General features: G+C 35.1%; 1 protein-coding gene across 22 annotated transcripts in view; it reads left to right on the top strand.

Moving 5' to 3' along the window:
• LOC128236078 (poly(rC)-binding protein 3-like) overlaps window positions 1–26,129 on the top strand; it is a 123,655-nt gene that overhangs the window by 50,611 nt on the left and 46,915 nt on the right. For 20 of the 22 annotated variants that reach the window (XM_052950928.1, XM_052950925.1, XM_052950926.1 and 17 more), the window contains exons 3-4: window positions 13,911–13,991; window positions 24,922–25,101. The gene's annotated coding sequence lies outside the window, so the exon portion shown is untranslated. Of the gene's footprint in view, window positions 1–13,910; window positions 13,992–23,349; window positions 23,503–24,921; window positions 25,102–26,129 lie in introns of those variants that run through there. The other 2 variants (XM_052950906.1, XM_052950907.1) reach the window with 2 other exon arrangements.

Here is a 26,129-nt window from a genome sequence, read left to right as displayed (position 1 = left end):
TGCGACGCAGTTGTCAAGCATCAGAAGCTGTTGACAACAATGGGAGTACTGCTCAAACTTGCGACGCAGCTGTCAAGCATCAGAAGCTGTTGACAACAATGGGAGTACTCCTCAAACTTGCGACGCAGTTGTCAAGCATCAGAAGCTGTTGACAACAATGGGAGTACTGCTGAAACTTGCGACGCAGCTGTCAAGCATCAGAAGCTGTTGACAACAATGGGAGTACTCCTCAAACTTGCGACGCAGTTGTCAAGCATCAGAAGCTGTTGACAAGAATGGGAGTACTGCTCAAACTTGCGACGCAGCTGTCAAGCATCAGAAGCTGTTGACAACAATGGGAGTACTGCTCAAACTTGCGACGCAGCTGTCAAGCATCAGAAGCTGTTGACAACAATGCCAAGGTTGCTTGTCAATTAAAGAGTTGCATCAAAGTAAGAAGCAGTTAAATAAAGGCATCAGTTCATCTCTGTCATACTTTTGTGTGATTTCATGCATGATAAGAATTGTCTATTATCCTGGAAAGAAGGAGATCAATATAGAAGTTCAGCAAGAAAACAACCATGAAGTATTGAATAAAAACACTGTGACATGCAAGCTTTAGTTCTCATTGTTAAGAAATTTAAAACTTCCCTGAATAGTATATAAATCTGTTCCGATTTGGGCAGCTGTTCCGATTTGGGCAGACTTGAGGTTCCCCTGTGATTTAGTTGCTATTGATTTTGGCAACATGAGCAAATGGATGACACTACAGCACTTCTGTGGTGATGATGACATTTCTGGCCATACTAATCACTCAATAATAATGCCCCTTGTGTCACATGTCAACGACTGTGGTGATTGTTTTGTTTGTCCGTTATTCCAAGGTTATTGACAGAGCATTGGTGTAAATGGCGTCCAATAAATAAGGTAGGCCATAATTGTATAACAAACTTACATTATACTTACCCAAAGCAAAATGCCACGCATTATTACATGTGTCACAAGTTCTGTAACTTTGGTTTTCTCCTTATTCCAAGAGGGTTATTAATGCCTGATATTTTTTTGGCACACATTAAAACCTTTTTATTTCTCCAGCTTAAAATATTAAGTTTCTATAAAGAGTATATTGGGTTTTTTTTATTTCTTTTATTTTAGCAAGTATATTATCATTGTTCCAGGTGAGCTACATTTGATTTGAAAAGTTCCATCAATTTCATGACAGTGACCCATAGTCATTTTTGTTGAATTTGGGTACCAGTTTGCTTTTGAAACGTAGTCCGTGTGCACATCAAAGGTAGGTAACCTTAGGTAACAAATGATGCTGATAGAACCATAGTTCTCTCCCATGCTTTTGAGAATATTCAATCATATAGTTTTCTCCCATTAGTTAAGGATATTTATTCATTTATAAATACAGGAATTAACAGTGACCTATATTTTTTGGGTGCTCTTCAACCACTTCAGTAATGAGGATCATGTGAACTGGGTGCTCATTTGCAGAATTACCCAAATATTTTCGTCAACATTTTACAACATGTCGCAAAAAACTGTCGCAATGCCTTGAGACTTAAACAAACTGCGTTTCAATAAAAATGTAATAAGAACATTTGTGGTAAAGATTCTGCCAGTAAGTTTACTCTAACACTCTTGAGCAGTGTAAGGTTCAAGACGGAGATTTCTCCCACTCCAAATAAGTAGATCCAAATATTTTGCCATGCTGGAAATCCTTACTTGCCCAAGGGCAAAGATAACAAAAAATACCCATGTGGAACTTCTTTTCAAAGTCATCACGCCATGACCTCCCTTATTAAAGACTGTCATCTGTAGCACCATGGAAACTGTGTCCTGTGACAATATTTAAAATCTAAATAAATCATTTCTCGCTTCAATGACACCAAAATAAATTTCATGTGGCATTCAAGAAATAATGCTGCCATCTCCTCGGAACTATTAAAAAACATTTTGCCTATTTCCATATTTTGAATCACTGCACACATATCTATGACTATCACAAATTATCACAAATCTAGATGCAAATTATTTTCACTACAGCGAAAAAAAGACAATTTAACTTTATTTCCTTTCATTGAGGTGGAAGAAAAAGCATCTTCCATGGCTGCTCATGTAAGGATCACCCCAACCCTCCGGCAGGGTGTTTGATGTGGAAACTTGGTAAACCTTGTTTCCGTGAAACACCCAAAGCTCAGGTTGGGATAAACATATCTGACACGAGCAGCCATGGATGATACTTATGATTTTATTGAAACAGGGTCTGGCAACAGAGTCAAGGGAATTTGCCCCTTTTGTGTTCTCAACATTTTCACCGGTGTTGCAAATTTGGTCAATCATTTTCTTTCACTTTTGTAACTGATAACACATGTCTTAAGCTGCACCCTTGACAATACCAACAACTCTGTGCATTCTAATTGAAACATTTAGTGAATTACCTCCCTTTTATATACAAAATATACTCCAGAAAGAAAAAAAATGAAGAAAAAGTACAAAACATTTGGGGCATATCGGAAAGTCAGATTTCTATGGTAGTTCATATAACATGAACACTCAATTTTGTGTTGTATTAACTGTTAATAAGGCAATTATCAGTGAGTGTGAAGGCTTAGCATACATTTCATTACCATCGTTGATTATTCCCTATTGCAGATACTAATTAAATCAGGTCTGTCCTGGCTATGGGCAACGGTCATTTGCCGGGAATGGTGTTAGGGAAAATTTGCTTAACAGAGGAGCAATGTCTTTTTGTGGATATATCCATTATTAATCAGTTCATAATCTGGTATTAACACTATGATAAAACTGGTCTTCAGTTCTTGTTGCGAAAAATATTCATTTTTGGCTCTTCTTTTTTTTTATCAAGAAGTACAAACAGAAAATATGAGAACACTTCTATTCATGGCCTCATTTTTTTAGAAAAAAAAGGATATTAAATATCTTTAGTAAACTTTCTTTAAAGATTATATCCTTTTTAAAAGAAGATTTAAAATTTATACCAAAACCAAAAAAAGAGCACTAAGCTTAATCCTGTTAGTAGGGATTTAAGGAGGTCTGACCAATAGCAGCAAGACTGAAGAGGGGGATAGCGTTTCACCTGACTTTCCTTGACATGCTCAAAACATAACAGGACACCATAACAATAGAGGAATCATCCAACAAGATTCTTTTCTGCTAATACTGGTGCGTAGATGGTACCCAATCTCCACCCACACACAGCCTTGCTGGTGCAGAGACAGTTCCGAGTCTCCACCAACACAGCCTTGCTGGTGCAGAGACAGTTCCCAATCTCCACCCACACACAGCCTTGCTGGTGCAGAGACAGTTCCCAGTCTCCACCCACACACAGCCTTGCTCTCATTATGATGTCATCTTCATAGTCACTCTAGAATTGTATTTGATATTTATATCTCCTCAACACTCTGCATCTTAACCAGTGAAGCAATACAGCAGTATATAAAAACAATTGTTATTAATATTGAAGCAACTGGTCATAAACAATCATTAATTAAGTCTTGGCACATATTGTTTTGTTGCAAATTATGAGCTTTACTCCGTCATACGCAGGAAACTTGGATGTTTTAATGGGAAACGGTGCTAAAAGCACGTCCCCAAATCTTGAAAGCACATAAAAGTCATTGCCTTGCACTTGGACTTGACTGATTGCATCTGTGCATGTAAATATTTATAATTTATTACAAAGTCTACTTGTTGATGTACTTCTGCTGCCAATTTGTATAATGTGTATAAAAAGATTGAATTGAATACTCATTTAACGTACTCTATTTCCGTTGGTGAATTTTTTCCTTATTATGACAGAAATTTGTATTTTTGGCCTTCATAGAGGTCCTTTTTCCAAATCATATAAATCCGTAGAGGATGGGGGGGATAGAGGTATCTGAGTCTTACTTTCGGCTTTCATCGGTCCCCAATTTAATTCTAAAAATAGAAAGCATGTGTCACAGACGATTGAGTAGTCCTTGATCTCTGCACAACACTCAGATACAAGTCAAAGGTAGTCAGAAATAGTCGTTTGTTTCTTTTACAATGATTATATTTCTTTGCTGTTCTTCGACCAATTCCTTGAACTGGTGGCTCATTAACCTAAATAACCGAATATTTTTGTCAAATTTTTTCGACGTACTGCAAAGACGGATGACAAATTGTAAACAATATAAGTCATAGTGCTTCTTCCCAGAGGGCACAATGCTAAGGAGGTTGAACAGCCTGCAAAAAACAAATTTGCAGTGGCTGTTTGGATTAAATTAGATTTAAAAAGGTTTAAAATGTTTGCATTGGCTCAAAAAGGTAGAAGTTTGTTGTGTGGCATATTGCACTTTTTGATTGGGAGATCATCTCCTTCAAAATTAAATGGCAGAAAGCTTTACAACTTGCAACATGTATTTAACATAATTTTAGTTTTATCATTTCTTGACAAGAATTTGAGCAATGTCTGTAATTCAAATATCTCCTTACACAAAATGAATTTGCTGATTTTTTGTGGATTATTTTTAACCTGCTGGAGCATAGATTATCAGAGCCTTTGTCCTGAAATTGTCAAACAATTGCCAGGTGATGCTACTAGGGGCCATAGCGTCACGCTTGCCCCCAGCAATTTTTTTTCAAATTCTTAACTTTCACCCATTCTTATTGCTTAATTTAACCCTTTACCTCATGTCAAACCAAGCCATATTAGGCCAGCCACTGTATGGCTTATCAGTACATATCAATACCCCTTTTTCATAGGTGGTTATTCAGAAAATTGACCCTCATGCATTACAAACTTATTTCCTAGTATTTCTTTTAGTTTAATCAATTAGTAATTAATGTAAAGTTTGTAGAGAATTTAAATACAACTCCAGTGATACAAATTTTATTATGTGGTCTGTTTGCCATCTGAACATGGTAATCAAAGCCATCATCACTCGTATCAAAACCTGCCAATCACAAACAAATAAATGCCATTATTCAGTAAAAAAAAATCCACATATGTCAACGAGCGCAATAATGAGTTCTAATTTGCGTTCTTGTGTATTTGAAAACACATTAATCAACGGCAGTTCTATGAAAAATTCGGTCATGTCCTGTTTTTTTACAATCGGGGAAGTCATCATTTCATGACATGTTTGTTCTTACTTTCAACTTCTTGAAGGAGATGCACATTTATATGACCAGATTAGTGTAAGGCCTAAAAAAAAAAAATGTCTGTTTCCTGTAACATGCTGAAAAAAAGATGGGTCGGTCGGTAGGGATTTTTTTTTTTTTTTTTTTTTTTTTTTTTTTAATGTCAGAATGATCCAATATTCAAGTTTATTTCAGGTGAATTATTTTAATAAGAATTCAGTGTGATATATAGATTCAATCTTTCTTCCACTTATAAGCTAAAACTGCTAGCTTGACAGCCATCAAAACATAAAATACATCATCATTGTAATAAATCAAGACTAAGTGATTTTTTCACATCTATATAGAGGTGACGCTTGACAAAGAAACAGCATTGTTTATCAGTTATTTTTAGCCATGGTACATGTATTTCAGTTGTAGAATGCATCCTGTTGAAGGGCAAGCCATGGGTTCGACTCCCAGCGGTGGCAACATTATGTGCAATTTTGAGCATTGTCAGTATGTTCACCAGGGAAGCAGTTCATCTTTAGACTTTGCAAATATAACCCAGTGAAAGAGTGAATCAAAGAACATTTAGACAATTTATTTTTGGCAAATGTTTTAAACAAAACTTTCAAAATGCATACATTTTCTAATAATAAAACATGATATTATTGCACAGACTATTTTAAGATAGACTGTGTAATAATATCAAGTTGTATTACAATTAAATGTACATGACAACTATTATAAAATAAAATGCTGTTACAACAAGAACAGGCAAGAATCTCCACAAAACATAATTTTATATAAATCAATACTTCGATTGATAAATTACTAGAATCAATGACTAAACCATTTAACTCTTAGAGGCTGTCAGAATTGTACAGATCTTTGGGACCAGTGTAGACCCATGGTCTACGCTGTTCACTGCTTGGACACTTAAACCTTACCTGCTGACTCGACAGCGAACAGTGTAAAATAACAGATTGGACTGGAATATGTTTAAATAGACTAGAATCAGTATTAAAAAAGCTTAGACTGACTAATAAAAAGTAATACCATTTTCTTTTTTAAACAGTAAAACAGCAAAACTAGTACACGTACAGTACCTTAAATAGTTTCCACAACTTATTTTTTTAACAATTTTCAGTGTTTTAAAAAGATCTGCTGTATTAGATCCACTCTTCATTCTGTAAAAATCTCAAGCACGATAATCAATGTAACTTTCAATAGAATACCTTGTTGTTGTTTTTTTCCTTTTCTGGACTTGACTGGACTACGGGGGTCAAAACATTCCCAGAGTCAAAACTTGGTAAAATATGTTCTGACTCTGACGAAAATATTATTTAGTTAATGCATCTTCGTTATGTAATCCAGTGCATCCTTGTCAAATTCCAATATGCACCAGCGATTGTTTAGTTGCAACGACATCTTTCTTACTTTAACTTTCACTTTCAGGTTTATCTTTTTTTCCGGAAGTAAACAAAAACATTTAACGTTCCTATTGCCAGTATTGCAACATCGTATTTTTCATAAATGGCAAAACCATAACAGTTTTGTTATATGGACCTATAAACCAGGTCCGTGATAGAACTAAACTATAACACTAACAACGATCTACGTAGTTCTCCTTTCACTTTCATTAAAATTGACAGGAAGTTAGCGTGCACCTGTTTTCCGTGATTTTTAGACCATGTGGTATGAAAAATGTTTATTTTTCTGTTAACTCATTAAAAACTTATAAGAATATTTTTTAATTAACTGGAGATATAATAAAAAAAAAAACTTAAAATAAATGAACAAAATATATCCTAGCATTGTTCTTTTTCAAAACCATTGCACTTAGCGAAAAAGCGGAAGGTATCCGTTAATTTGCATAATGGGCGGAGTTAATATTACGTCATTGAGTTTGAGCGCTGCTAATTGACAAGGTTACCGATCAGATTCCAGATCGATAATCACTTGTCACTTCGGGTGTAAATTGCTCTTGCGGGTTAAACAAACATTCAGATCATGCATTGAGGCTCCTTTCAGATGATACCGACTCTCACACCGAAATATCCCGTGTCAAAACTGTTGCATATTACAAATGGATGATGCGTTGATTTCGGGTCATTTACGATTCCCGTGCATCAAAACCCGGGAGCTCGGGTCAATTGAAAGCCCTGCAGTTTAATGTCACAGCCATTAAGGTTTTTGCCATTGTTTCAACTTGCCAAACCGGAAATGTTTGTAACTATGCAACGATTCGGACACTACCAAAATATTTAAATTATCGTTGTCATCATAGGCCAGAGATCGCTAAAAATCTGACTTTTCGAATTTTGGGGCATAAAAAAATTGCGGTCGGCGGTAAAAAATTACGGTCGGTCGGGTTACAGGAAACAGACATAATTTTTTTTTAGGCCTAACAGAAGTGGCACATATCCCATATAATGATATATGACCTTTGTTTATAGAAGCCAGAGGATTTATTGTTTATTCCACAATCCAACATTTTTACCTAATCCTGAACCATGAGTTGTGACGTCACGTGCGTGATAAATAATATATTTTAATATTATTGGTAGTTATTTATAACTTGTAATCTTGTGGAAATTTTCCTTACTAAAAACAAGGCAGAAATTACCTTCAAAACTGCGCAGTAAACATTTCAAGCATCTTTGACCCCCAATGACCTTTACTTACGATTTTATGAAAATCGTAAAATAGTAACATTGTTTTTTTTTAGTCTTTCATATTCATCGATGTTTATACTTCACAAAAAAACACATTTATAGCAAATAAACACGTAACAGGGATGAAATTAAACGATAGTACATAACGAGTGCATAAATATCCGTAACTATCGCTATCGTTAGTGGTGTAAAAATGCGTAGCCATGTAGTAAAGGGTTAAGCTGGGTACACATGATGAGGTTTACTTTATACAGAGTTTGCCTAAGTTGGACTCCATTGGCAAACGTTGACTGAGACACTGGCAGTGGAGAACTAAGCTGCACGCTTGTCCAATGGAAGCCAATGACACTATGAATGTGAAGATAATGCATGGGGCTAGCATAGGCAAACTTTCCACAGAAAAAAAACAAAAACAGCCTGTGCCAGCAATCATCAACTCTTGTAAACTTTTTATAACTTTCACTAGCTGAGCTTGACGTTTGCCCTAACTTCGATACACGTCTGTCCAAACGTCATAGTGTGAACCCAGATTAAATGAACATGACTTTTGACATGACTGGATAACTGAATCAATTTGTGACGCAAATGAAAAGAGTAAGTACTATACTGTATTTCAGAGTAATAGTGCTATTGCAATAAAAATTCCTAAACCAGTCTCTATGACATTTGGGTAATATATTGTAAATAGGTTAATTGTTAACAGATATAGTTCAAGTCAGCGAGTCCTGGCTGATGTAGAATAGAATGCATGTAGTAACCTGTGTTTTATTATCAGTAGCACTCATTCATCAAACTCATCATATATTTACTCTTTACTCAGTTCCCATGGTTATGGTGGCTGATTTCTGCCATCTTATACAAATACTTCATTTTTTGTATCGGCGTCTTTAAATATCCACTCATGCATATTGGCATATTCAATTTGATGTTGTTCCATGCATATTGCCAATATGACATTTTCAAACATGTCAGAGTATCAAATAAAGTTATGAGGTTTTGGTACCTGTATTTTGTCGTTCTGTCAAAGGGCGCCAATACCACAAATACAGTACATACCAGAACAAAATGGCAGACGTCAGCCACCATACATCAAAGTCATCTTGGTCAAGGAAAGATAGTTGTAGTCATATAATAATTCATTTTATAAGTTTACTGTAGATTTGGCTAATTTATATAAAGATATTCAACACTTATTTAAATAAATTTGCCTTTAAATTGTAATTAACTTGCAATAAAGAAAAAATGAGTCATCATTTGTGTTCTGTAGACAAGGTCCCCTTTTCAATATGATATCTTAGTTGTAAACATTTTGCTGCTGTTAGTTACATAAAGTTTCAAGCAGAATCTATGCAATATATGTCCTTACAATTGATTAGTGGAACGCAACATACTCCAAAAGCAAGGTTATGCTTGGAAATTTACCATTTTTAGCCTTACCTGTATTAAAACTAGATCCCAGGTCATTGTGAGAAAACAGAACAGGATTCAACATATGGGTCAAATACACTCAAATCAACCAATATTTGCCTCATATAATACATCCTTTGAACATACAGGTACAATCATTGACATATGTTTTATACAAATCCATCTGAGCTGGGATTTGAGACTGTTATTTTATCATATTCCCTTTATAAGTTCCCTTTGCTCGGTAATTACAGATAAGACACAAGGGCATTGATGGCATTCTGGGTGCCTAGGTTACATATTATGGTAATGTATTCTACCTTTGACATCCCGAAATAAACAGGCTCTAGTTTTATGTTGATACAGGGTCGAATAACTTGAACAATGAGGGCAAAATTGGCAATTTGTGGCGAGGTTAGTTCATTGAGGTTAGTGAATGGCTGATACAAAGTACATATGTGCTAGAATGATGTGTTCCCAATTTCATCAGGTTAAATTGTTATAAGTATACCTTTGAAAAACAACAACAGCATTATTGAAGATACTAGTTTGAAAGACTAAACAGAAACACTATCGATACTGACTTCATATCACTTGTTGTCTTAAATGTACACAGATTATTTTTTGTTATTTGGACATACTGATATTTATTGTGATATGTGTTGTGATTTTATTAACAAATTAGGCCATTGGAAATGATTCCGAAAATAAATCATGATGTATTTTCTGTGGGAAATACTATGAAAAAGTCAAGACTATGATCTGATATTTGTTCAGTTAAGATGTTCTTTTGAAGATAATGGTGTCTTATAGTTTCAAATGTTCAGATATCAGTACTAGATACAAGTATGTAAAACTTATGTTTGCAAGATGCCACTGATAAATATTTCCATGATTACAATGCAAAATGAAACTGCCCATAAATGTGTTCTAAGTACAATATATGAAGTTTTACATTATATGAGGTCGAGTACTTCAGTGTATAGGGTTGAGTTTACAAAATATATATAGAGTGAAGTTTTACATTATATGAGGTCAAGTACTTCAGTGTATAGGGTTGAGTTTACAAAATATATATAGAGTGAAGTTTTACATTATATGAGGTCAAGTACTTCAGTGTATAGGGTTGAGTTTACAAAATATATATAGAGTGAAGTTTTACAATATATGGGTAAAGTACTTCAGTGTATAGGGTTGAGTTTACAAAATATATATAGAGTGAAGTTTTACATTATATGAGGTCAAGTACTTCAGTGTATAGGGTTGAGTTTACAAAATATATATAGAGTGAAGTTTTACAATATATGGGTAAAGTACTTCAGTGTATAGGGTTGAGTTTACAAAATATATATAGAGTGAAGTTTTACATTATATGAGGTCAAGTACTTCAGTGTATAGGGTTGAGTTTTACAAAATATATATAGAGTGAAGTTTTACAATATATGTGGTAAAGTACTTCAGTGTATAGGGTTGAGTTTTACAAAATATATATAGAGTGAAGTTTTACATTATATGAGGTCAAGTACTTCAGTGTATAGGGTTGAGTTTACAAAATATAGATAGAGTGAAGTTTTACATTATATGAGGTCAAGTACTTCAGTGTATAGGGTTGAGTTTTACAAAATATATATAGAGTGAAGATTTACAATATATGGGTAAAGTACTTCAGTGTATAGGGTTGAGTTTTACAAAATATATATAGAGTGAAGTTTTACAATATATGGTTAAAGTACTTCAGTGTATAGGGTTGAGTTTACAAAATAAATATAGAGTGAAGTTTTACACTATATGAGGTAAAGTACTTCAGAGTATAGGGTTGAGTTTACAAAATATATATAGAGTGAAGTTTATCAATATATGAGGTCAAGTACTTCAGTGTATAGGGTTGAGTTTTACAAAATATATATAGAGTGAAGTTTTACAATATATGGGTAAAGTACTTCAGTGTATAGGGTTGAGTTTACAAAATATATATAGAGCGAAGTTTTACACTATATGAGGTCAAGTACTTCAGTGTATAGGGTTGAGTTTACAAAATATATATAGAGCGAAGTTTTACAATATATGAGGTCAAGTACTTCAGTGTATAGGGTTGAGTTTTACAAAATATATATAGAGTGAAGTTTTACAATATATGGGTAAAGTACTTCAGTGTATAGGGTTGAGTTTTACAAAATATATATAGAGTGAAGTTTTACACTATATGAGGTCAAGTACTTCAGTGTATAGGGTTGAGTTTTACAAAATATATATAGAGTGAAGTTTTACAATATATGTGGTCAAGTACTTCAGTGTATAGGGTTGAGTTTACAAAATATATATAGAGTGAAGTTTTACAATATATGTGGTAAAGTACTTCAGTGTATAGGGTTGAGTTTTACAAAATATATATAGAGTGAAGTTTTACAATATATGTGGTAAAGTACTTCAGTGTATAGGGTTGAGTTTACAAAATATATATAGAGCAAAGTTTTACACTATATGAGGTCAAGTACTTCAGTGTATAGGGTTGAGTTTTACAAAATATATATAGAGTGAAGTTTTACAATATATGTGGTCAAGGGTTGAGTTTACAAAATATATATAGAGCGAAGTTTTACAATATATGAGGTCAAGTACTTCAGTGTATAGGGTTGAGTTTTACAAAATATATATAGAGCGAAGTTTTACAATATATGGGTAAAGTACTTCAGTGTATAGGGTTGAGTTTTACAAAATATATATAGAGTGAAGTTTTACATTATATGAGGTCAAGTACTTCAGTGTATAGGGTTGAGTTTTACAAAATATATATAGAGTGAAGTTTTACATTATATGTGGTCAAGTACTTCAGTGTATAGGGTTGAGTTTACAAAATATATATAGAGTGAAGTTTTACAATATATATGTAAAGTACTTCAGTGTATAGGGTTGAGTTTACAAAATATATATAGAGTGAAGTTTTACAATATATGGGTAAAGTACTTCAGTGTATAGGGTTGAGTTTACAAAATATATATAGAGTGAAGTTTTACAATATATGAGGTCAAGTACTTCAGTGTATAGGGTTGAGTTTACAAAATATATATAGAGTGAAGTTTTACAATATATGAGGTCAAGTACTTCAGTGTATAGGATTGAGTTTTACAAAATATATATAGAGTGAAGTTTTACAATATATGGGTAAAGTTCTACGTACAATTAATAGGTTAAAGTAACAATGTTTGGAATTAAGTCGAGGGTCCCATTTCAATACAGGTAGAAAGCTTATATTGTAAATTTCCAGGCGTAACCTTGATTTGGGCATAAACAGGGTTTTAATTAAAATAATAAGGAGATTTATCGCATAGTTTCTATAAGTAATTTTACTGGAGTACCTGAGAACTCTAAAACAGTGTAAGATTGATTATCACTAAGAGAGCTTATTGAAACAGGCCGAGAAGTCACAAAATCTGTGGATGTCTACTATTATCTCTGCATTACCATATTGCATAGAGTCCCCATACTTTGGCTCCACAAACTGTATATTCAAAATCAATTGGATTGTAAAACTCTGTGGTCAATATATCTGCAATGTAAAATGATTTGGTCAATATCTTTGCAATTTAAAATCATGTGGTAAATATATTCATGAGGTCAATATCTACATGTGGTCAATATCTCCATGTGGTCAATATCTACATTTGGCCAATATCTTCATGTGGTCAATATCTACATTTGGTCAATATCTTCATGTGGTCAATATCTACATGTGGTCAATATCTTCATGTTGTCAATATCTACATGTGGTCAATATCTTCATGTGGTCAATATCTACATTTGGTCAATATCTTCATGTTGTCAATATCTACATGTGGTCAATATCTACATGTGGTCAATATCTCCATGTGGTCAATATCTACATTTGGCCAATATCTTCATGTGGTCAATATCTACATTTGGTCAATATCTTCATGTGGTCAATATCTACATGTGGTCAATATCTTCATGTTGTCAATATCTACATGTGGTCAATATCTTCATGTGGTCAATATCTACATTTGGTCAATATCTTCATGTTGTCAATATCTACATGTGGTCAATATCTTCATGTGGTCAATATCTACATGTGGTCAATATCTTCATGTTGTCAATATCTACATGTGGTCAATATCTTCATGTGGTCAATATCTACATTTGGTCAATATCTTCATGTGGTCAATATCTACATGTGGTCAATATCTTCATGTGGTCAATATCTACATTTGGCCAATATCTTCATGTGGTCAATATCTACATTTGGTCAATATCTTCATGTGGTCAATATCTACATGTGGTCAATATCTTCATGTTGTCAATATCTTCATGTGGTCAATATATACATGTGGTCAATATCTTCATGTGGTCAATATCTGCTTGTGGTCAATATATTCATGTGGTCAATATCTACATGTGGTAAATATCTTTATTTGTTTGATACCTTCATGTGGTCAATGTCAATATCTTCATGTGGTCAACATCCATCATACGGGCAATATCTAGATGTTGTCAATTTATACATATGGTCAATATCTTCATGTGGTCAATATCTACATGTGGTCAATACCTACATGTGGTCAATATATTCATGTGGTCAATACTTCCATGTAGTCAATATCTCTATCAATATCTCTGTGATGTATGTGTTTCTGTCTCTTACTTGCTGCCATATTGCATTGACTCAACTAACAGTATAAACAGTTCTGTAATGTATGTGTATTTTTCTCCTTTCAGGGTGACTTGTTGCCAGCCATGATGGACATCCAGGTGACATAGAACAACCATCAGCCAGGAATTTAAACATATCCATACCAGGTAACAGTATTTGTGTGTGGTGTTTGTGTTGGTATTCAGTTAAGTATTTTGACAGAGGTTGTTGACTTGGCATCTTTGTTCAGAATTTAGACCAGCCGATTGCAAACCCAGGTAACATGTCCAAACAAAGGAACACATTTGTTGTGTTGGTGTTTAGATCAGGTTTTATTAAGACTAGGTGGTACACTGAATTGGTGTTTGTGTTTTGTTCAGAGTAAAGACAAGGTAATAACCATACACACAATTGGTGTTTGTGTTTTGTTCAGAGAAAAGACAAGGTTATAATCATACACATAATTGGTGATTTAAGGTTCTGTTCCAAATTTAGACTAGGTAATACACAGAACAGGTGTGTTTTGTTCAGATACAAAGGGACCACAGATATCTTCAAACCATGGGACATTCTGGCTTCTTGGTGTTAACTTGTTGATGAAGTCTTTTATAGTACCTCTATGCAACTGGCAACTTGGTTTATAAGCTGAAGCATAAGAATTACCCACATAAAGAACATGATAAAAAAGACTTCTAAAAGACATGCTAGGAGTGAGAAAGATGTTAATGGTATAGTATAGAAAGTGAGTTTGTTCAATAAGTCATTTGAACAAAAATGTCCAAGGGTTAGGTAAGAAACCTTTTTCACTGTAAAAAAGACAGTCCAAGTGTTTAGTCAGCAATAAATAACAAGCGTTTGGTCAATTATACAGTCCAATAGCTTAATCAAGAAGACATTCGAAGGGTTTGACCAAGAATACAGACCAACAGTTCAAAGATGAAGACATAGATAGAACAACAAAGAGTTAGATCCAGGGAAAAGTCAAACATTTTGGCCAAGAGGACAGTTACATGAGCTCGGTCAGTTAGAAAGCCCAAGACCTAGGTCAGAGGGAATTTCCCAGAGTTTGGTATATAAGACAGTCCACAAGCTAGGTCAGAGGGAAATTCCTAGTGTTTAGTAAGGGTCAAAGAGTTAGTGGTCAAGAACACATTTGAACGATTAGGCCATTAAAAATGTTGACGGGTTAGGTCAAGATACAAAAATCTTTAATGAAAGTCGGGTATATGGTAACGAGAAACTTTGAAAATGAAATGTCCAAGATTAAAGAGAGGAAGGTAAAAAGAAATTTCAGAATTGTAGCATATGTTTTCAGATTGTGAAGCAATGTTGATTCAGGTGATTTTTATATGTGAAAGTGCAATAAGTACATCCATTTCTCGTGCAGGAGGCTTTCACCTTTGCAAGATTTTCTTTTCATGAAGACTCATCTTTTGAAGGTTTTCTGGCCCTGAAGGCTTACATCTTTGCAATGTTTTCAAGGGTTGAAGGCTCACATTAATTGAAGGTTTTTTGGCCCTGAAGGCTTACATCTTTGCAATGTTTTCAAGGGTTAGGCTCACATTACTGGGAGGTTTTCTGGCTTTGAAGGCTTACATCTTTGCAATGTTTTCAAGGGTTGAAGGCTCACATTACTGGGAGGTTTTCTGGCTTTGAAGGCTTACATCTTTGCAATGTTTTCTAGGGTTGAAGGCTCACATTAATTGAAGGTTTTCTGGCCCTGAAGGCTTACATCTTTGCAATGTTTTTTAGGGTTGAAGGCTCACATTACTGGAAGGTTTTCTGGCTTTGAAGGCTTACATCTTTGCAATGTTTTCAAGGGTTGAAGGCTCACATTACTGGAAGGTTTTCTGGCTTTGAAGGCTTACATCTTTGCAATGTTTTCTAGGGTTGAAGGCTCACATTAATAGAAGGTTTTCTGGCCCTGAAATCTTACATCTTTGCAATGTTTTCTAGGGTTTAAGGCTCACATTAATAGAAGGTTTTCTGGCTTTGAAGGCTTACATCTTTGCAATGTTTTCAAGGGTTGAAGGCTCACATTAATAGAAGGTTTTCTGGCCCTGAAATCTTACATCTTTGCAATGTTTCTAGGGTTGAAGGCTCACATTAATAGAAGGTTTTCTGGCTTTGAAGGCTTACATCTTTGCAATGTTTTCAAGGGTTGAAGGCTTACATTAATAGAAGGTTTTCTGGCTTTGAAGGCTTACATCTTTGCAATGTTTTCTAGGGTTGAAGGCTCACATTATTTGAAGGTTTTCTGGCCCTGAAGGCTTACATCTTTGCAATGTTTTCTAGGGTTGAAGGCTCACATTAATTGAAGGTTTTCTGGCCCTAAAGGCTTTTATCTTTGCAATGATTTCAAGGGTTGAAGGCTCACATTAATAGAAGATTTTCTGGCTCTGAAGGCTTACATCTTTGCAATGTTTTCCAGGGTTGAAGGCTCACATTAATTGAAGGTTTTCTGGCCCTGAAATCTTACATCTTTGCAATGTTTTCAAGGGTTGAAGGCTCACATTACTGGAAGGTTTTCTGGCTTTGAAGGCTTACATCTTTGCAATGTTTTCTAGGGTTGAAGGCTCACATTAATGAAAGTTTTTCTGGCCCTGAAGGCTTACATCTTTGCAATGTTTTCTAGGGTTGAAGGCTCACATTTATGGAAGGTTTTCTCGCACCGAAGGCTTACATCTGTGCTATGTTTTTAGTCCTGAATGCTTACATTGTTGCTAGGTTTGCTATTGTTGAAGGCTTACAGGGTTTTTTTTTACCTTATATAGAAGGGGCCGTTTCCCCTCGGAAAATAAGCCTAGTTTTTCCCCAAAAAATGAAAATTCCCCTCCGATAAAATTCAATATTTCATTGCCGAATTTCGAAAAATCAGCCATCGTTTTTTCGTCTGCCAGGGGAGGTAAGTCACGCTGAACTTATAATTATTCACAGTGGTCTCCCATGATGGTTTACAACATACCATATTCCATTCTTTTTCAATTTCGCGTGCTCGAGAAATGTCGCATAACTGGAAGTTTTTTAACCAAAAAATGATGCAAAAAATATTCGAATAATTGATTCTTTCTTCACTGACTGTAAGCCAGCAGGTACATCTTGTCAATCCATTAGCACACAAAATATGACCCGAGTCCAAACTTTCTGAACCGGATCATTCTGTTTCCGATGATGTGGAACCCCAGTCCCAGCAAGATCCTGATCATTCTGTTGAGCCTAGTGGCCCTGAAATTTCAGTACCATGGAGAAAAATGTCCAACTGTCTGGAAGTTTTGATTGTGAAAGCGAGTCTGAGGTACATGTTATCTCCCCACCGAATAAAAAAAACTTAAAGTAGTGCTGAGGGTAATTTAGTGGAGGAGTTTAAGAACAGGAAAAAAAAAGAGAGATGGACTTGTAATGTAACAATCAAATATGTAATGTAACAATCAAATATAATAAGATGTATGATAGTAAAATAAAAAGTTAAACATGCATAAACATGCACATTTTCCTCCTTTTTTACTAAAACGCCACAAAATTTTCCCCTTCTCAGAGGCCTAAGGCCCCGTCCCCTTTTTCAGAAAAAAAACCTGGCTTACATTGTTGCGAGGCTTTCTGGCACTTGAGGCTTACCACTGTTGCAAGGCTTTCTGGCACTGAAGGCTTACCACTGTTGCAAGGCTTTCTGGCACTAAAGGCTTACCACTGTTGCAAGGCTTTCTGACACTGAAGGCTTACCACTTTTGCAAGGCCTTCTGGCACTAAAGGCTTACCGCTGTTGCGAGGCTTTCTGGCACTAAAGGCTTACCACTGTTGCGAGGCTTTCTGGCACTTAAGGCTTACCACTGTTACAAGGCAATCTGGCACTAAAGGCTTACCACTGTTGCAAGGCTTTCTGGCACTAAAGGCTTACCACTGTTGCAAGGCTTTCTGGCACTGAAGGCTTACTGGCACTAAAGGCTGACATCTGGGCAAGGCTTTCTGGCCCTGAAGGCTTTCTGGCACTGAAGGCTGACATCGTGGCAAGGCTTTCTGGCTCTAAAGGCTTTCTGGCACTGAAGGCTGACATCGTGGCAAGGCTTTCTTGCTCTGAAGGCTTTCTGGCACTGAAAGCTGACATCCGGGCAAGGCTTTCTGGCGAGGAAGGCTGACATCGTGGCAAGGCTTTCTGGCTCTGAAGGCTTTCTGGCACTGAAGGCTGACATCCGAGCAAGGCTTTCTGGTGCAGAAGGCTGACATCGTGGCAAGGCTTTCTGGCCCTGAAGGTTTATTGGCACTGAAGGCTGACATCCGGGCAAGGCTTTCTGGCCCTGAAGGCTTTCTGCCACTGAAGGCTGACATCCGGGCAAGGCTTCCTGGCCCTGAAGGCTTTCTGGCACTGAAGGCGGACATCGTGGCAAGGCTTTTTGGCCCTGAAGGCTTTCTGGCACTGAAGGCTGACATCCAGGCATTAGGCTTTCTGGCGCGGAAGCTGACATCGTGGCAAGGCTCACTGGCCCTGAAACATGATAAAGTGAGGCATAGGATCAAGGAAAAATCCATTCATGAGAAAAACTATCTTCTATTAAGTCACAAATTCCTGACTTATTGTTATCTTACCAGATGACAACAATATAATCATACTTATGTTTTCCATATGTTGGGAATATTTTATCTGGAAAATATGAATTACCTTTTCTCTGATGTTATTGGAGTGTAATCATTATTGGAGTATTCTGTTGGATTTTAAGATTGTAGCGATAGATGAGAGACTTATTGACTACTCTTTTACTAGCTATATGAACAGTATTAATAAGTTGTTGTGTTGTGAATTAATAATTGTTACGATCTCATATAATTCCGTCATGTTTGAAGTTTTCTTTTACAAGGAGACTTCCCAAGCTTTGCATGTTTATCTGCAGATATTAAACATAGGGCAGTCAGTTATGCACATGCATGTCATTATTCTACTAGTATGATAAAACATGGTGATAGTATTATGATTTCATTGTTCATTGTTCAACATGCGCACATACTGTTTCAATTTGTGTTCATCATTTTTGTTAACTAATTAATGCATAAAAACTACTGACAAAATACAGTTGTCTTGTCTTTGCCTTTCTTGACGTCCTTTTTTACACTCTTGGAAACAATATATTGCCTGAAGTGGTTTTGCAATTTTTGCCATTATTTTTGTTATTTTCTGAGAAAATAAGAGATTCCTACAGCAGATATTAGTCTTTTATTATAGGCATAATTGTTTCCCCTTAATTGAGGCTGATTTGTAAAATGTCCACAAAATGTATTGTCACATGTGTTTCTTATCACAGCTGTCTGTCTTTCAGAGAGTATATGGAGGTTTTACCAGATTGTTTGGATATTTCTTTTCAGCAATATTTCTATCAAAAGAAGGACAATTATTCTCTAGGCAACAAAATATGTGCCAGAGTGAGGTTGGGGGGAACCGCATGGTGACTTTTATGGCTATAATTTACAGAGCATTGTTTTGTGTACTTTCTTTATCATTTTTTCAAAAGACACACTTTATTGACTCGCTTTATTTTTTATCAACAAAAAATTATATACCTGATATATATCTCCTAACCCTATATATTATATATATATATATATATATATATATATATATATATATATATATATATATATATATATATATATATATATATATATATATATATATACTAATGCTATTGTTAACCCATATTGTTGATCATACTGTATTGTGGAGGATGAAAGACATTTTAAATTATATGAATAAACCAGAGGCTGAATACATTTCTAATCAACTGTTAATCAGCTTAGCGCCGCGCATTAAAGAAAAAATAATAGCATAAGATTCCTTTTCAAGCACCTTTTTGAGAAATAAATGAATGATTTTTCATCTCCTTGGTGTCGCCAAATAATGTCCACCCTTTTTCTGTTTGGACATTATGCATGAGTTATGACATAAAAAAGCATCAGTTTCTGATACAACTGCAAATAGCATTGAATAGTGGCGGATAGTTGTGGTGTTAAATCTGCCACAAGCCATGATTGCTTGCTGAACAATTTAAGTTCTAGGAACGTTGAAAGCTTTCTTATGATGGGTGTATTTATAAGTATTATGTGAAAAAACCAGTAAATTTGAACTGCCATATTCTCTTGGATTTTATATGTGCCACTTATGTGATCAACAACCAAAACTGTGAATGTCGTAGGCCATGTGATGACTTCAAAATGTGACCTCATCGGTGTAAAATTGCAATCTGAACATGCTACCTTGAACCAATTGTCAAGCTTTTATTTTCAAACAGTAGTTGAGCAATGAAAAGTTATCAAGCAAGCCCAGCAGTGACTATCTACTGTAATCTTAATAAAATGGCACTAGGATCAAAAGCTGGAAATACAAACAAAACAAACAAGAAGACAAACCAGGAAAATGTTTTACTAATAAGGTTAAAGTTGGTTCTCTAGCACACATGAGCAAATCAGTATTATATTCAAGTTAAGTCTATATTTCAATGTCAAATACTGTAAAATCATTTATATTCGTTGGCTTGAAATTTCGTTGTTTCCAGAAACATTATAATTCAGTGGGTACTTGAATTCGTGGTTTTTCGTTTTTGAAAAACAAAAAATCGAAACTGCGATAAGTCTAGATCGTCTGCATTGTTTCCACGTGCTGGTCCGTGATTTCCGTCTTCTTAGTCACTCGATTTATGACACTCGCTAAAGTGTTACCACATGCCAATTAGTGCATATATACCCATGTCAATTATCGATTAAATTGGAAATTAAGGTCATAAAAGAAAATGTACCCTGATCATAAATACAGATATGCGAAGCCATTGAAATGCCAATTAAGAATGTTGCAAAGTGTGAAAACACTGAGAAGGTCCGTATATTTGAGTTAACAATCCCTAAAGATTGCTGATGTCTAAAAATTCAATCACTTTTGAATATCATCTCATTTGCATATTTATGAACACGTTTTTGTTTGATAAGTATATTGAACGCGTTGTTTTGTACATTGTCACGTTGGAAGCTCAGTAACCTCCAATGTAATCGATTAATTATTTCATTAAAGAAAAAATCGAGAACCCACACTCATCACTCACATCTTGTAAACTTGGAGATTTTCATGAACAGCACATGTTTAGGCACGTGCTTCAGTTATTTGGTTCATAAAAACACATTGAAATGATATAGTTTATTATTTGTTAAAGGCTGATATAATATATTAATAAAACAGTGATAGTTAGATATACAGTGAGACTGATATTTACGCTGTATACTGTGGCCTCTGTAATGAATAAACTAGACTATGTACATATCATGACAATTGAAAAAGTGAATAAAGGGTTTATATTTCGAGGGATCTTGAATTCGTGGATCACCCAACCCACGAAAACCACAAACATTAATGCCCCATGAACATTAATGATTTCACAGTACATAAAGCTCATTGCCATCAACATTGTACCATCATTATACCATCAGGTACCGTTCATTGCAGTACCCTCCCTTGATTCAGTAATTGACTTTGGTCATGTTTAGAGTGACATATAGTATCATATTTCAGTGATCCCCCTTGTTATTATAATTGTCATTTAAAGATTGTCTAGTAAACATCATTGATAACAAACCCAAGTTAATTGAAATGAGTGTCATGTTACTAACAATTTATCATTTCTGATTGATAATTTCATTAAGATTGTGATTCCCTCTTTAAAGCTGCACTTTAGCCAATTTTTGTGCAAATGTCTGAAAACCAGTGACAAAAGACTGCTAAGATCAGATCGCAGTTTTCATTGTTACAACAAAGAAATGATTTTTTTCACGCATTAGTATCACTTTTAGCCATAAAACATTAATTTTCAAACCTATACAATCATGAAAACTGCGATCTGATCTTTTGTCATTAATCTTATATCGCTGGCTTCCAGACATTTATGCAATCATTGGCTCATTCCAGAACAAAAAAATAAAAATGTTGTCAAAACGGTCAATCTGTGAGAGTGCAGCTTTAAATGGATAATTTGATTTATAGCTATCATTCTGGTTATCAAGGTTATCATCAGAAACTAAGGAGTAATCTTAGTGTTTGATTGTTTAAAAGTTGTGCAGCTTCTATATTAAACAAGAATGGAAAATGAATACAGGGTTACTATATAGTAGTCCAAAATCATAGCAGACCTTTGCAACACATTTCTTAGATAAGCTCCTGTAACTGATGAACCTTTGAGCCTTTTTGAGTGTACTTCGTTAAGAGCCAGGGAGAATGGGTAATTAATGATAACAATGGAACAGATTGGAACAATAATTGCAATTATGTGTGAGTGATTATGATGAGTCCAGCAGGATGTCCATATGGTCTGAATTAGTGATTGGATAAACCAGTGCCAGCAATCTTGAAAATCTCTGAAAGACACATTCCATGACACAAACAGTAGTATATTTGGCAAACAATTGGCCATCAGTTTTAATCTTTGCTATAATGTTTTGTTTTTGTTTGTTTTGTAACAAATAAAAAATGAGGTAACATGACTGCATTGGCGTGGTTGCCATTGTTATGCAAACACCTTGGCCATAACTCAAAACCATTTCAACATATATGGCAATGAAACTTGGTATACATTTTGCCAGAGATGATATGCACATGTTCAGCAAGGACCACAACTCTGACTTAAATAACTATTGAATTATGTCCCTTTCCGTTGGTAATGTACAGACGGTGTTTGTGTCGCTCTTTCATATATGTGGTAAATTGAATTCTATAGAATTTAATGCTCCTAGCATAGGTAAAATTGACTCTCACTTTCCCTGAAAATAATTAGTGCAATAAAAATGTGATACATCATTTTGTATGTTGAACAAATTATCACCAATATTATTTTGATAGCATCATTGTGCGAAAAAAGTAATAATCATATAATGATAAAACCCCGATTACTAGTTAAGTAGGTTCCATTAGAAACCTGGGGAGTCTGAGTGTTCTTGTGATTACTTTTACATGGTGAGGAAAAATAAGTCCCACTGGAATGAACAGATGAGGGGTTCGCCTTGTTTGTTTTACAGCTTGTATATCACAATGTTTTAGACTTTGATTGCCATCAGTGCTCATAAATTCTAGCTGATTATATGTTTCCTGACAAGATGTTATAACCACATTTATAATCAAGTTTATTTGATGATGACAGGTTTTCTTTTTTTCTGCATTTTTGCTATGTTTCAAATGGACTGTTTCCAGCAGTTTCACTTTAGAGAGAGCTTTAAATGGTGTAGCATCAGCTGTATTTCATCATTTGTTGTCCCCCCCTCATTCTTTATATTGACAGTAGTCTGTATAAATCTGTTCAGAATAACAATCTTACTGTCATTTTTGTCCCCCAAATTGTTAAAAAAATCATCTTGATGCTATTGCAAGTGCCTTCAGTATTATTGGAACGAAGTTGAGATCCCGGCAATTACTGCCGGTACCTATAATTATGGTTGGGTGTTTATTGCCTTGTAGCTTGCCGTATTGGCCCCAAAGTCCTCGCTGACTGAGAGCAGCTTTCTTCTTATTGCAAGAACTGTTCATAGATGGTGTGAGATGGTGAGATTATTGTGCTGATAGCTAACTGTTCACAACTGTGTCTCATTAACTAATCACCAGGAGGAGTTCATGGTGTGATGCATATAACGGAGTATAAGCTTTGTGTTTTTTACTACATGGTAATATAATCTTGATATATTATTGTATTGTATAATGAATATTAATATAGCTTTGTGAAATGTAATTATTATTTCATTATTGTTCTGTATATATGACAGAGATTATGTTCCAAATATTCTTTGATTGTCACAGATAACAGGTGTTGCAAACAGTTAAAAATAAATTGTAATACATTTTAGACTAGAAACACAAAATAAAATATGATTTTTGTTTCATTGAATGGTGCTTCATGAAAACCATAGAATTTTTGGTGATTCTTGGCACAGTTGCTATGATTATTCTTATATCATCGTTTTGCAGTCGTTAATTTCCATTTATGGCTCAATTATCATCTAATACAGAAGTGTAGTGAACTGTTTCACTATTGCTATTATTCTTATGCGGACTAATTTTGCTGGTGCCAAAATAGCTCCTGCTGTTGATGCTGCTGCCGCTGCTGCTAATATCCCAACTATTTGAACTACAAGTGTGATTAATTTACTTTTTAATTTATTTATACAAAAGGCAAGCATGATGCCCTTGTAACCTTTCCAATACTCTAGATTTTGTTGCATAATAAACCTGACACTTAGAGTTTAGGCAATTATAGTGCCCAACAGTCCCTGTCATTTAGAGTTTAGGCAATAGTGCCCAACAGTCCCTGTCATTTAGAGTTTAGGCAATAGTGCCCAACAGTCACTGTCATTTAGAGTTTAGGCAATAGTGCCCAACAGTCCCTGTCATTTAGAGTTTAGGCAATAGTGCCCAACAGTCCCTGTCATTTAGAGTTTAGGCAATAGTGCCCAACAGTCCCTGTCATTTATAGTTTAGGCAATAGTGCCCAACAGTCACTGTCATTTAGAGTTTAGGCAATAGTGCCCAACTGTCCCTGTCATTTAGAGTTTAGGCAATAGTGCCCAACAGTCACTGTCATTTAGAGTTTTGGCAATAGTGCCAAACAGTCCCTGTCATTTAGAGTTTAGGCAATAGTGCCCAACAGTCCCTGTCATTTAGAGTTTAGGCAATAGTACCCAACAGTCCCTGTCATTTAGAGTTTAGGCAATAGTGCCCAACAGTCACTGTCATTTAGAGTTTAGGCAATAGTGCCCAACAGTCACTGTCATTTAGAGTTTAGGCAATAGTGCCCAACAGTCCCTGTCATTTATAGTTTAGGCAATAGTGCCCAACAGTCCCTGTCATTTATAGTTTAGGCAATAGTGCCCAACAGTCCCTGTCATTTAGAGTTAAGGCAATAGTGCCCAACAGTCCCAGTCATTTATAGTTTAGGCAATAGTGCCCAACAGTCCCTGTCATTTATAGTTTAGGCAATAGTGCCCAACAGTCCCTGTCATTTATAGTTTAGGCAATAGTGCCCCTCTATCCCTCTTGTTCATAGTTTAGGCAAAATTGGTCCACAGACCCTGTCATTTACATTTCAGGCAAGAGTGATAGACCTAGTCACCTTACCAGCCCTCTAGATGGTATTATATCAAACTGTGCCCCACCATCCCGACCCCAGCCTGACCTTGGTCACCCTGACAACTGTTGCCTTAGGGAACCAAAAAACAAATTCTGATCAGCTGACTGTTTGAAGTGTGGATCAGAAATTTTCAGAGAAGGTAAGCTTACACTTTAGTAGCTCTTTGTAGTTGACGAAATAATGGGTGATATCACAGAATTTCAGGCCATTATAATAATAATGCGCATCACAAATTTTCAGTGCGTAAAGAATAATGGCTCGCATCACAGAATTTCAGGGCTTTAGTTGAATAGTATGAATTGTTAATTGTTACAGTATTTTAGGGTGATAAGTTGCTATGGATACACAAGTTAACATTTAATTAAGTTGTTTTGTTTATAAACAAATCAGTAAATTATTAGAATGAGTAAAATAAATCAGTAAATTTCCGTGTAAAATTCCAGCATATTTCAATTTAAGTTGAATTAAAAAAAACAGCATCTGGCTGGAGGTTGGATTAAAAAATAATGTATTTCTAAAAAATAGGGATGGCAACAAGTACCCGAGTACTCGATTAATCATCCGAGTACCCGAGTATCAAATCACTACTTGAGTTCTCGAAAAAATATTAATTATTTTTTATAAAATTCACCAAATACACGATTTTCGGACGTAAGTTCCAGACCTGGTGCGTTTCCAAGAAGACAATTTATGGTCCCTCTGGTCCCCGCTGTGTACACAATTGACCCTTATTAATTAATTGACAGTTGTTTTGTGGGTTGAAGTTTTGATATCAGTACATCTCCTACAGTAATATATTGTTCACCAGAGTTTTCACTAAACAATGGACATTGACAAGCCAATTAGTAACGACCGTTACCTGCAATAATTCCTGAATGGGCGTATTTTTGCAATGATTATTACAATAGATTGGTGGATATCTGAATTCAGGAATTATGAATATTAATGATCTGTTCAACAATATTTCATTATGAAAAACTCACGTTTTAAATATTGTTTCGTAGAGTAAATAACTAAACAAATTTATAAATAATTTTTTTTCATTGTAATTCTGAATGTTGTTCATTATTGAGTTAATAGTTTCGATCATCTATCCATACATGATGACAGTCATATTCAAAGATGAAAATGACCAACACACAAAAAAAATATTAGACTAAATTAATC

This window comes from Mya arenaria, chromosome 5, assembly GCF_026914265.1.
Source record: "Mya arenaria isolate MELC-2E11 chromosome 5, ASM2691426v1".
Taxonomy (NCBI): domain Eukaryota; kingdom Metazoa; phylum Mollusca; class Bivalvia; order Myida; family Myidae; genus Mya; species Mya arenaria.
This window is presented reverse-complemented; position numbering and strand designations above follow the sequence as displayed.